The sequence below is a fragment of the Vombatus ursinus genome, unplaced genomic scaffold (assembly GCF_900497805.2).
Source record: "Vombatus ursinus unplaced genomic scaffold, bare-nosed wombat genome assembly UNPS02014809.1, whole genome shotgun sequence".
Classification (NCBI taxonomy): Eukaryota; Metazoa; Chordata; class Mammalia; order Diprotodontia; family Vombatidae; genus Vombatus; species Vombatus ursinus.
The window spans coordinates 21,677,101-21,689,711 of NW_020954587.1; positions in this window are offsets into that span (position 1 = coordinate 21,677,101).

Here is a 12,611-nt window from a genome sequence, read left to right on the forward strand (position 1 = left end):
GGCTGGGTTCAAGCCATATATTGGTAGTTCCATAGTGGCTTCATGGTCACCTAAGGACAAAAAAATGACCCACTCAAATGGAGTCCACTAGACCTTCAGACTTGTCAGTTGTCCCAAGGAGGAGCCAATCACTACACCTTCCTACTGACCACATTTTTTTCATGTGAGAGGAGGAAGGAGAGGGCAGAGAAAGTTGCATTTATTTGACCTTGTTGAATATAATTTCTGTACCATAGCCAAGTAAATCTCCTTTTGTTAACCACTGAATGACCTTTTTGTTGTTGTTTAATTCTTTCAACCATGTCTGACTTTTCATGACCCTATTTTGAGTTTTCTCAGCAAACATACTGGAGTGGTTTGCCATTTCCTTCTCCAGCTCATTTTATAGATGAGGAACTGAGACAAACAGGGTTAAGTGACTTGCTCAGGGTCACACAACTAGTGTGTGACTAGTCTGAGGCCAGATTTGAACTCAGGTCTTCCTGACTCCAGATCCTGTGCTCTATCCTCTGTGCCACCTAGCTGCCCTTAAATGACCTACATAGGAGTCATTTCATTCCAATACCAGAACTAAACTACCAAAAGATAGTCCTAGACTAAAACAAGTAGGTAACACAAGAATTATTATTCCCTTTAACAAACAGGTAAACTTAGGCTCAAAAAAATCAGAGGATTTGGAGCTAGAAGGGGCCTTCAAAGTTAAATAGTTTAGTCTCCTTATTTTACCGATGAAGTTTTTGAGAATTAAAGAACTGAAATGATTTGCCTTAGGTCATGAAGTTGCTATGAGATCTGGGACTTGAATCTGGCCTTTCCATTCAGTGTTCTTGCCTCTACATCTGACTGTCTAAATTTAAAAGTTCTTTTTTTCTTTTTAAAAAAAATTTCCCTTAAATAAGATATACAGTTGATGGGGTATAGAAATCTATCCTGCCCTACAGGAAAATAGAAGGGGAAGGGGACAAGAGAACGGGGAGTGATAGAAAGGAGGGAAAATTGGGGGAAGGAATATTCAGAATGCATGCTGTCTTGGGGTGGGGGGGGAGGGCAGAAAATTTGGAACTCAAAATCTTGTGGAAGTGAATGTTGAAAACTAAAAATAAATTAACTGATTAAAAAAATATTTCCCTTAGGTTGGTGATGAATCAATCGTTACATGACTTAAAATCTAAATATTTGGCTGATTGATGCAACACGCATAGCTGCTCCATGCATGCTTGGAGACTTACCATAGCATGATTTCTTCTAAAGGATAATTCCTACCTTGACCTCCTTCTAAGGTGTTTTATAGCCTGAAAGTATATAAAAAAAAACCCAATTATAAAGTAGGCTGATCTATCTGATATCTCAAGACTTAAAATATCCTGATGACAGCATTGTATGGAGTATTTAAAGTATATGGAAGATTTGGAGGAGAGGCATGGTATTTTCAGGATCATATTACAAAATTATGTAATTTGTGCTATAGAAATTAGTGAAATGTAGAAGAAAACTTTTCTGACTAACATTTATACTGACTCTATTCTGGACTGAGCCTGACTCAGGCCAGTCTCCTGGTGATTTAGGTTCAATATCGTAACAAAATGAGACACTCATAGGCCATTCAACAGTTTAAAAAGATGAATTACTTAGCCAAAGCAGAAGAAAGATATTCAATAATGATAAACATTAAGGATACTTCAAATTGATTTAGCTCAGTGAAGCTCCCTTGCTTGAGTTGCTCATCATTATCCACCAAACCAAGCATTACAAAGTTCTTTGAATTCCTCAAGGCTAGTTTGTACTCAACTGACTAGCTGTTTGTTAACAACCTGAGCCTTTAATCCCTTGAGCCAATCAATACAGGAGGATGGCTTCAATGCCTTTTAAGGTAAAAAATAATCTGACTTGCATGGGAGGAGGGGTTAGGATATTGCTCTTACCACAGTCCCCACAGCTTCCATAGAGCTTGCTCAGTTTTCATTCCTGTTTCCAAGCAACCATGTAGAAGTTTGGAGGTGGGAGAGCTACTTCTGACCATGTATAATTCACTGCTTAGGGACTTGTAATGGGAAGCAAGAGTCCTCTAACTGCTGTTCACTCAGCGGGTATATAAAAGAGACCAACTCATCCTCAGGTCTCCCTCTACCTTTCCTGCTATGAATCATATGCATTGTTTTTGAGTTACATCATGAGAGTTGCATAGGGTAAAGGGTAAATGCTTCCATCTTCTACCCAGCCTGAATGCAGCAGTGAGCATACGTCCTGCCTAGACAAGCCTAAGCTTGTTTGAGCTACCTCTTTTACATCTCCTTTCCTGAGTAGATGACCTTATGAGTTTGAAATGTCCAGAATTCTTTCTGTGAGACTGCACCTGCATCCACAAGATTGACGGCATGCATATCAATAGCAGTAGCAATATCCACTGGATGACTTGATTACAGCAGTAGCAGCAGCAGGCATGTGATTTTCCAAACAACTTAACGTGAACTAAAATTCAGCTTTCTCTCAGGCATTATTTTATTTAATTTTTTTCACCCATCACAAATAGATTTTAACTGAATCTATACGATAAGATCAAATTAGTTATTCATGAGTCAATTCAAATTTTGGCAACCTAATAATAATGAATCATCACAATTCAATTTGACATTGTTTTAGTTGACTGAATGACTAAGAGTGTTAATACTGAGCTGAATAATTTAGTAGGTACCCATTAAAAACTAAGTGGCCAGTTAATTGATCATATTTTTTGAAAAGAAATTGTTGCATTAAGTTCAGATATATAAATGACCAACCTCTGTCCTGGAGGAAAGACACCTCCTTTCTTTTGGGAGGCAGATGCAGAATTACTCCCATGGATTTTTGCATACAATCTCAGATGCAGTTGCTATGCCATTTGGTTTTATTGAAGTTTTGTTGTTGTCGTTGTTGTTGTTGTAAGGGAGGGGTCAATGAGATAGGCACAGAGTGGACATATTGAAGAATGCCTATAGTGCAAAGACAAATTCTGAGATAAATGATTTGAGATACTTGAGATAAATGAAAGTACAAGTAATGTCTTACTATGTATACTTTACCTTTCTCAGTCCAGCTCAAAAGATGATCATCATAGTATCAATCTATGTGTTTACAGAGTAGAAGTAGACTGTCCTTTTTAATTTTTCAATTATCAGTATTTTGTAGCCATATTATTATTTCAAAAAGTGAAACAGAATTTTAACATCTCAGTTGAGAAAAAAAAAAAACTACAGTCCTGTCACTCCATCTGCTTTCACACACCTCCTTGCCCCTGAAAATCTATAAAGACCCCAGAAATACTGTCTTAATAAGCACTCAAAAAATCAGAAGGTAGAAAATAAGAATGAGTCTTCCAGGAATGATTTGCTATAGCAAAAAAATCTGAGGTGAAGTAAAATGATTACTTGCATTACCTGTTCTTTTGTGTGTGAGACTTTGTGTGTGTGTGTGTGTGTGTGTGTGTGTGTGTGTGTGTGTGTGTGTTGGTAAATTTTTAAAAGTGATGACACTTGGGGCTTTTTTCAAGTTTCAAAAAGAAAAGCTTTTATTTCCCCCTGAAAGCTTATCCTTTTCTGGTAAGAAAGGATTCAAGCCACTGCTTACTGGAGAATAGAAATGGTTTTTTAAGAATCACAGGATAATGCTTATTTTCAGCACAGTTTACATAGGTCCAAAGACTAAATTTCCTTCAAAAATTCAAGTTTTAAAAAAAATTATTTCAGCTGTTTCTCTACGGCGTAAGACATTGCACAGAATCATTTCTCCCCTTAGAATCTGATGAAATCAATTATCTTTAATCTTTGTGAGAGCTTAAAAGAGCTACCTGTTGCTAAAGTAGACAAAAGTTCTACTACCAGAAGCAGTGATGACACCACCATCCCAAGTCACAAACTCTGGTCTTTAAGTACTTCGCATTTTCAGGATATGGGTTCTGAAGGGGAACGCCCATTTTGGCAGGGAGGTACTGCCCCTCAAATAGCAGAATGGACTATGTTTCCTAGTACTTCAAGCCATTGCCAAAGGGTTGGTGTCATTTACGTAAATCATTATCACTCACAGAACAGACCACAACTATCTACACTTCTAATAGACATCCCCCCTTTAGGTTACTGCCTCTCCATTCACATCAAAGACAGCAGGAAATGGGCTCCTGAGGCAGTGCTTTGATTGTAGAGTAGCACTGGTTCCTAGAAGAAGCTGTCAGCTACAGCAACTTAGTTGGAATGTAGATGAACATTATCTAAGGAAACCATAAAATGAATATTTATTTTAGATAAATGTGCAGAACAGAGTCTACTTAGGTTTAACTATTCCCCTTACCCAATACAGTTTAATTCTATAGAACAGTACTTGGCTGTTGCTGACGGTACTTTGAGGAATTATTCAGACCAACTTTGGGTCATTACAGAATAGGAGAAAGATTCAAGCTTCACTAACAAACATTTAAGAAGGCAATCATCACCTCCCTGGATATATCTAGCCTCAGAAGATTTGTGGATGGATGATATCTTTCCTATGTCAAATGAAAGGTAGATTAGAAGCAGAAGTGTATCTACTTTCTGCACTAGGGAGAACAACTTCACCTATATGAAAAGGAACTGTAGAATCATATGGGAATCAACAAGTTCATCATAATCCAAGATTATGGATTTGTAAAGGGTGTTTCCTCTCTTCCATCACTGGAAAGTCCTAGCTTGGGTGCCTTGAAGGACACATTTATGGTAGCCTGGACCTATATCAGCTCCATTGTCTGTTCTGCTATAATATGACATATGTGTTACTAAAAATCACTGCACTGTGCAAAATCACTTAAAAACTTGCAGTTTATAGGGGAAATGGAGTTAGGAGAACAACACTAAAAAAATCATCAGTGACACATAAAACAAGATAGGAACCTAATAAAAATAGTAGCATAATTTTATGCATGTTAGATGGTGAAGAAATACATAAATAATGGTGATATGTGTGGTCTTGGGCTACTGCTGCTGTTCCCCAGATCCAAAGGGGCCCAGGTTGGCAAATTTGATGGTTCCTGGAGAAAGGGTGGCCTCAGAGGGTTGCAACTTCTGGGGCTCATTCAACTTAGATTATTGAATGAGTGTGTTTTACATAGAAAAGTTTCACAGATCTAAAAGAATACCAAGAAAAGTTCACAAATATGAAGTCGCTTTATGAAACTTCCTTCAGTCTAAGCTTTCCTGATGAAGCTTCCTTCTCCACACAACCTGATTGGTCCCAGCTTCCCTGATACAGCTCCCAGGTCTAGGACAATAAAAAGTCACATGCATTAAAAAAAAAAAATCCCAGTTATGTGTAGTCTGGGCCTCTCAGAATTGATGAGTGCCTGATACCATGCAAGTTACCACCCCATGATGACTTACTGACTAGCCACATTTCCAAATGGAGACAGCGGCAGCCTACATCTAGAGAAACTAAGTGCTACTATATCCTTGATGCATATTCTTGTGGTTAAGGAAAAATAAACCTTCCTTGTTCAGTGTTCAGAGACTTGCAAGTGCCTCATTTCATCCCAACAATAAACCTGAACTAAGCGAGTATTGGTATGAGAGCCACACCTCCAACAGTGGTAATGGTTATTTTCTTTTGGTAGTAAAAATGCATGAAAAATCTTATTTTCTATGGTAAAATGGAGGAGGAAATAAAACGTAGCAATATGTAAACATTGCAGCTTATATTGAACACTTAAGTATTTATACAACAAATATAAAACAGATATACTGTCTGTTCCCAGTACACAGACATTGGGGCTGCCTCCAAGATGACTGGTTGGCTGGGACTCAGGAGGATGTATTATTATTATTATTATTATTGACTAGGCAATGGGGTTAAGTGACTTGCCAAGGGTCACACAGCTAGTAAGTGTTACGTGTCTGAGGCCGGATTTGAACTCAGGTCCTCATGAATCCAAGGCCGCAGCTCTATCCACTGCACCATCTAGCTGCCCCTGTAGGATGTATTATTGTCAAAGAAGCCACCCCACTCCACAGTGACTGTACCAGGAAAGTCACTGGGTTACCAGGAAAAATCTCATACATAAACTGGAACTTGAGCTGAGCCTTGAAGGAAACCAGGAATTATAAAATGTGCAGGTGGGAAGGAAGTGCATTCCAGGCACAGAGGATAGCCTATGCAAAGACATAGACTGCACACAGAGGGAGGAACAGCTAAAAAGGCCAATCTGGCTGGTCCCCAGAGTGCTTGGAGGGCAGTAAAGTGTAATAAGCAGTGGTCTCTGTCTCCAGGTAGTTTTTTCCCGGCTAGAAGGAGGAATGGAAGAATAATGAGAGGTGGAGACCTCTCTTGATGGGGGAAACCCCAGAACTTTCAAGTCCCATAAACCCAAGCTATAAAGGTAAGGTAGATTGAGACAAGGTTATGGAGAGCTTTAAACGCCAGAGGCACTTTTATTTGATCCTAGAGGATCAATAGGGAGCAGTAGACTTGTCCTATTTGACCCCTAAAGGTATAACTCAGAACAATGGGTAGAAGTTGCAGAGGCAGACTTAAATTCAAAGTAAGTTCGATCTGCCTAACAGAACCATCCAGAAGTAGAATGTGCTACCTTGAGAAGTAGTGGATTGCATCTCACTTAAGTTATTAGTAGAGCTGATGACCACTTGGTGAATATGTTGTAGACAGTTCCAGGTAAAGGTTGAATTAGATAATCTTTAAAACTCTAAGATTAATGATTCCATGAAAATGAAGTTTTCTTATATTGAGTTTTAAAGGAACATTGACATTGTGGATAAAGAACTACCCTCAAATCCTTAAAGACCTTGTTTAAGTCTCACCTCAGTCTGATACTAGCTATAGGATCCTGGACAAGTCACTTAACCACTTAGCTCTGTAATTGACCCTCTAAGACCAGAAGTCTTAAAGACTAGAAGTCAGCCTACATTGGTTAAGTGATTTCCTCACCCAATAGTTCCCTATATCAACAAAATCATAAGTCCAGTCCCTATCACCTATAATGAGTTTTCTTAAACTAAGGCACAACCCTATAGCTGATTCATTCAGCATTCAATAAATATTACTTAAGTGCATACTATGTGTTGATGGTGGAGAATAGATAAACGTAAATTAGACATGGCCACTGTACTCAAAGAGCTTCTAAAAAGAGCAAAAGTGATCTCTAAAACAGATTAGATTTTTGTTAGTCTCTGAAAGAAGGGAAATACAGGGCTAGTTGTTTGAGCTTGTGTGAAATTTCACTCCCATTGAAGAGCTGTCATAGACATCCCATATGCCACAACAGCCTCCTTCTATAACTATCACACAGGTAAGTGGAAATCTGTTGGGATAAAGGAGAAAAATGATGGTTTATTGAAAGAAACAAATCAGCAGATGACAGAAACAATGAGGAAAATGTGGATGATTATTTTCCTCCTTTTCTTAAAGGGGAGAAGAATGAAATATATGTTTTTATAGCAAAATATAAAGATTTTGGAAGGGGAGAAAAGTTTGGGAAAAATTCGGTTTGAAATAAATACTGAGATAATGGGAAATGAAATTAAATGATAGGAAAACACTAGAGCAATAAAGAGGAGGGTGCCCCAAAAAAGTAAGTCATTCCAAGAAAAAGTCAGTCATATGTAACATATTTTGGTTTTCTAATGAGATCAGTTGTTTGCTCAGAGGTGTAAATTTACCACTGAAAAACCAGGTATGTTAGTGATAGTTACCACAGTAATTGGCTAAGTGATTCTTACTCACATGATAATAAAAAGTAGAAAATCAATGTCATTCATTTCTTCATTCTTTTTATGAAGTATCTATTATGTACCAGGCACTATGCTAGGTGCTAGGACTACAAAGATAGAACCAAAATGGTCCCTGCCTTCAAGAAGTTTACATATAGGGGCAGCTAGGTGTGAGGGATTGTCTGATGTTGGCTACGTGCCACGTCGGGGTTGTGGCAAGATGGGGCAGGGACAAGATATTAGGAAGTAACCGGAGCTCATGCTCCCGAGGCAGAGGGCTGTGCCATGTAGAGTTGTGGTGAACTGGGGTAGGAACAGGATACGGGGAAGTAACCGGAGCTCACGCTCCCGAGGCAGGGGGCTGTGCGACGTGGGAGTGGGATGGCAGAGAATGAGCTCCCTTTGGCTAGTCCTCTCCCTAGGTGCAGCGCCAACCCCAGACATCTCCTTCCGGTATCTAGGCCTAGCTTCCTTTGTCACGTCCTCTCCCTTGGTGCAGTGCTAACCCCAGACATCCCCTTCCGGTATCTGATCCTACAATCAATCACTAGTAGGCGGGCTAAGGAGGAGGGGCTAGGAAGGTATATAAGGGGAGGTAGGGGTCGGAGCTCGCTCTCTTGCTCCTGCTCTTGCTTTCCTGCTTGGCCTTGCTGTGATGGTCTCTGAATAAAGTTTGAGTGCTTGCACCTCTTGATCAGCTCGTCTCTATGTTTATCCGGGTGGGCTCCGAGGACTGGTGAGTATGACCCTGGCAGCCTGCTCCTGTTAGAAGGAGAGTGCACGGCCCGATCAGCACAGCTAGGTGGCATAGTAGATGGAGCACCAGCCCCAGAGTCAGGAAAACCTGAGTTCAAATCCGGCCTCAGACATTTACTAGCTGTGTGACCCTGAGCAAGTCACTTAACCCCAATTGCCTCAAAAAAAAAAAAGGTTACATTTAATTGGAAGAAAACAACATGGACATAGAAAATAAAATGCAAAAATAAATGCAAACTAATTTCTAGGGGAAGAATCCTAAGAACTGGTGGGATGAGAATAGACTTCCTAAAGGAGACAGACTTCAGGAATTTTCTGAGATGACAGGGGGTAGGGGAAAGGAACAAGTAGGAGTTCATTGTAGGCAAGCGGAATGAAGGCATAGGGATGGAGATTGAAATATCATTTAGAGAGAACAACAACAAAATACTTGGCTGGAACAGACTTTGTGAAGGATAGTAGCACGCAACCAGACTCGAAACATCAACTGGAGCTGGACCATAAAGGGCTTCAAAAACCAAATGGAGTATTATTTTTAATCCTTTTTTATCCTAGAGGCAAGGGGAACCAGTGTAGCTTCTTGAGCATGGTAGTGGTGTGTTGAGACCTGTGCTTTAGTCATAGCTATTTGGCGTGTGTTTGGAGAATGACCTGCAGAGAGTAGGTAGGAGACGGATTGTTTTGTTGTTTTTGTTGTTCACTTGTTCAGTCATGTCCCCATGGACTACATAGCATACCAGGCCCTTCTGTCCTCCACTATCTGCTAAAGTCTGTCTGATTTCATGCTCTTTGTTTCCATGATACTAACCCTCATCCTCTGCTGTCCCCTTTTCCTTTTGCCTTCAATGTTTTCCAATGTCAGGGTCTTTTCTGAGTCGCATCTAATCAGTATGTGGCCCAAGTATTTAAGCTTCAGCTTTAGTATTTGACCTTCCAGTGAATAGCCTGAATTAATTTCCTTAAGTATTGACCGATTTTATCTCCTTACTGTTCAAGGGACTCTCAAATTCTTCTCCAGCACCACAATTTGAAAGCATCAATTCTGCTGCACTCAGCTTTCGTTAGAGTCCATCTTTCATAGGCATACATTGCTACTGGAAAAACCATAGCTTAAGGGTGATCAATTAGGGAGCCATTAGAGCAGTTCCAAATGAGAAGCTGTGAGGACCTAAACCAGCATGGCTTTGTTAGTAGAGAGGAAACAAATGTGAAATATATTGTGTGGTAGCATCAACAAGACCCAGTAGCTATCAGTGACAGATTATTATAAAGTTAGAAAAGCAAAAAGAATGACAATCAATCAATGCTTCTTATTGCCTTGTTTCACCCTAGTAAGCTTGATGAGTTCTCCAAATCAATTTGTTATGGTTACAAGGCATAGGTCTTTGTTTGACAACATCTAAGAGTCAATTCCCCATGCAGTGTGAACAGGTCCACTAAAACAGTATGGCTATGCCTACTTAAAAGAATTCTCTACGGTCTCTTTCAAATCTAAAGAGAACATAGAGATTTGTTGATTGGATTTAAGACATTGAGACTGCCTTCAAGATGACTGACTGACTGGGACTCAGGGGGATGTATTCTTTTCAGAGAGGTTACCCCACTCCATGGTTTATAAAAGCAAGTTGACAGCATTTCAAGCTCTTGGATTTCCTTTTCACCTTCAGAAGTCAAGCCAACAAAGAACAGCGTGGATCTGATCCTAGGGAAAGGGAAGCCTAACTTCCCAGCAAGGACTAAAATGGCTACCTTGGAGCAGAAGCTCATGGTAGTTGCATGTGTTTGCATATATCCCTTAGGGCTCAAGACTTGCATTTGCATAAGACTCTCCTCATTGGTGGAGAGAAAAATTACTTCAGGTTCAATGCCTTGTGAAGGGTAGAGTTGGTGATAGCCTGGGAGAAGAGAAATCCTAGTCTTAAACTTCTGGCTTACAGAGACTATCCACGTACTAGGCTCTCTTTAGGGAGAGATCACTTGAGAAGAAAAAGACTCCAGGAAGAAGCTGACATACAGAGGAGTTGGCCCCTTGAGCATGCCCTCTTTCCAGCTTGCCACCCTAGAGATTTGGGGAATTTCCCCTTGGGTGAGATCATTTGAGCTGAGATATCTTACTCCAAGTGGAATGAAGGGAGAGCTCATTCACTTTATGTTTTGTCAGATATAGTCTAATCTCTATAACTTATCTGATGTTTATTTGCTATTGGCTTGGATAAAATGTTTCATTCATTGTATGTGATGGTTTTAGTGTAACTGGGTCTTGGTGAGAAGGCAGTCAAGCTTTTGGATATAACTTAGGGCACTCCTTTCTTGTTAAGGGACAGTGGACAGGAGGGGGGCTAGAACCTAAAATTATTCCCGTGCACTTATTAAAAAACTAACAATTTTAAGGGAGGAGATAGATAAAATTCTACCTCATTACCTTCTCTCTCTGAGGAGAGCAGAGTGGCTTCATAGCTCCCATCTCCTGCTGTCCTCCTGGAAAGAATCAAAATCTCCCTTGGGGAAGGGTGGGTGGAGGAGGCTCTAGAAATATGTATTTACATCTTCTGCTTATGACATAAAGGCTGATGATTTGTATGGATTTATTTTACATCCTGTAACTTTGATGGATTTATTGTTCCTATTTAATTTTAGTTGAACCTCTAAGGCTCTTGAAGTAGATATCATATGACCTACAAAAGTGATAATTTTGTTTCTTCTTTTCCTATGCTTATTATTGCAATTTCTTTTTTTTCTTATTACATAGCTAGCATTTCTAGTCTAGTAATAATGAACGTCTTTGTTTTACCCCGGCTCTTATTGAAATAGTCTCTAGTATTTCTTTAATATCTTGCTTTTTGATAGTTATTATTTATCACATTAAGAAAAGGTCAATTTATTCCTATGCCTTTTAATGTTTTAAAATAAATGGCTGTGGTATTTTGTCAAAAAACTTATTTGGTGTTGTTTTATGTAATCATATGCATTACAGTGTTTTTTCTCTTGATTGAGCTTCTTCTGTGGAAGAATGGAATCTCTCTAGATCTTTCTGCTGGTTTTGTTGGTTATATATTGGAATGCTGGTAACTAATGTGGATTGACTCTGTATCCTGAAACTTTGCTGAAATAATAAATTATTTCAATTAATTTTTAGTTGATTGGTTAGGGTTCTCTATACCATCATATTATCAGTCAAAAACAATAATTTTGCTTCCTCATTTCCTATGATTATTTGCTCCATTTATTTTCCTTGTCTCATTGCTAGAATTAGAAATGCTAGCATTTCTAGCATTGTGTTAAATAGTAGTATAATGATCATGGGCACCCTTACTTTACTCCCAATATTACTGAAAAGCTTGGTAACTCATCAATTAAATCTGTTTACTCTTGGATTTGAATAAATATTATTTCCTATATTAAGAAAAGATCTATTTATTCACATGATTTCTAGAATTTTTAATAGAAACAACTACTAGATTTTGTCAAAAACCCTATCCTCTTCCTTCTTTAAGAACTACACTGTTAAGGAAATCTTCCTCTAGCAGAGGAATTCCTCTGGAAAAGTGCCTCTTCCTCTAGATTCTAGAAGGTGCCTGAATTTTCAAACTTATGAACTTTCTAAGCTGGGTTCACCCATAAGGCAATCCCCAAAATGTGACCTGCCCCTCAGGCCAATTGAGTATGTACATGTCTGCTTCTGCCATATGCTTCTGCAAGGAATGTCTTGGTGTCTTGGTTGGTACCGTCTTTTGAGCTGAGAATATCCACTCCTCTTATCTTTTGTGTTGCAGGTGTAAAATGTTGCCCGTGCAGTTTATGTGGTTCATATTGGTTTGTGTCATCATTGTTCTATGTTTAAGTCAGATTCACTAACAGTTTATTCATCTTCTTAGTATTTTTTAAAAATAGTTCCAAGTTTTATTTATCAGTTCAATGGCTTGCTTTTTTCTATTTTAATTCTTTGATTTTTCAGAATGTCTTTTTTTAGTTTACTTAGTTTTACATTTTTCTTACTTTTCTAGTTTTAAAATACTTTAATTCCCAATTCATTATATTCTTTTCTTTATGAAAACGCTTAAAGATATTGATGTTCCCTCTAAAGACTGCTTTGTCTACATCCCAAAAACTTTGGTATGTTGTCTTACTTGTCAC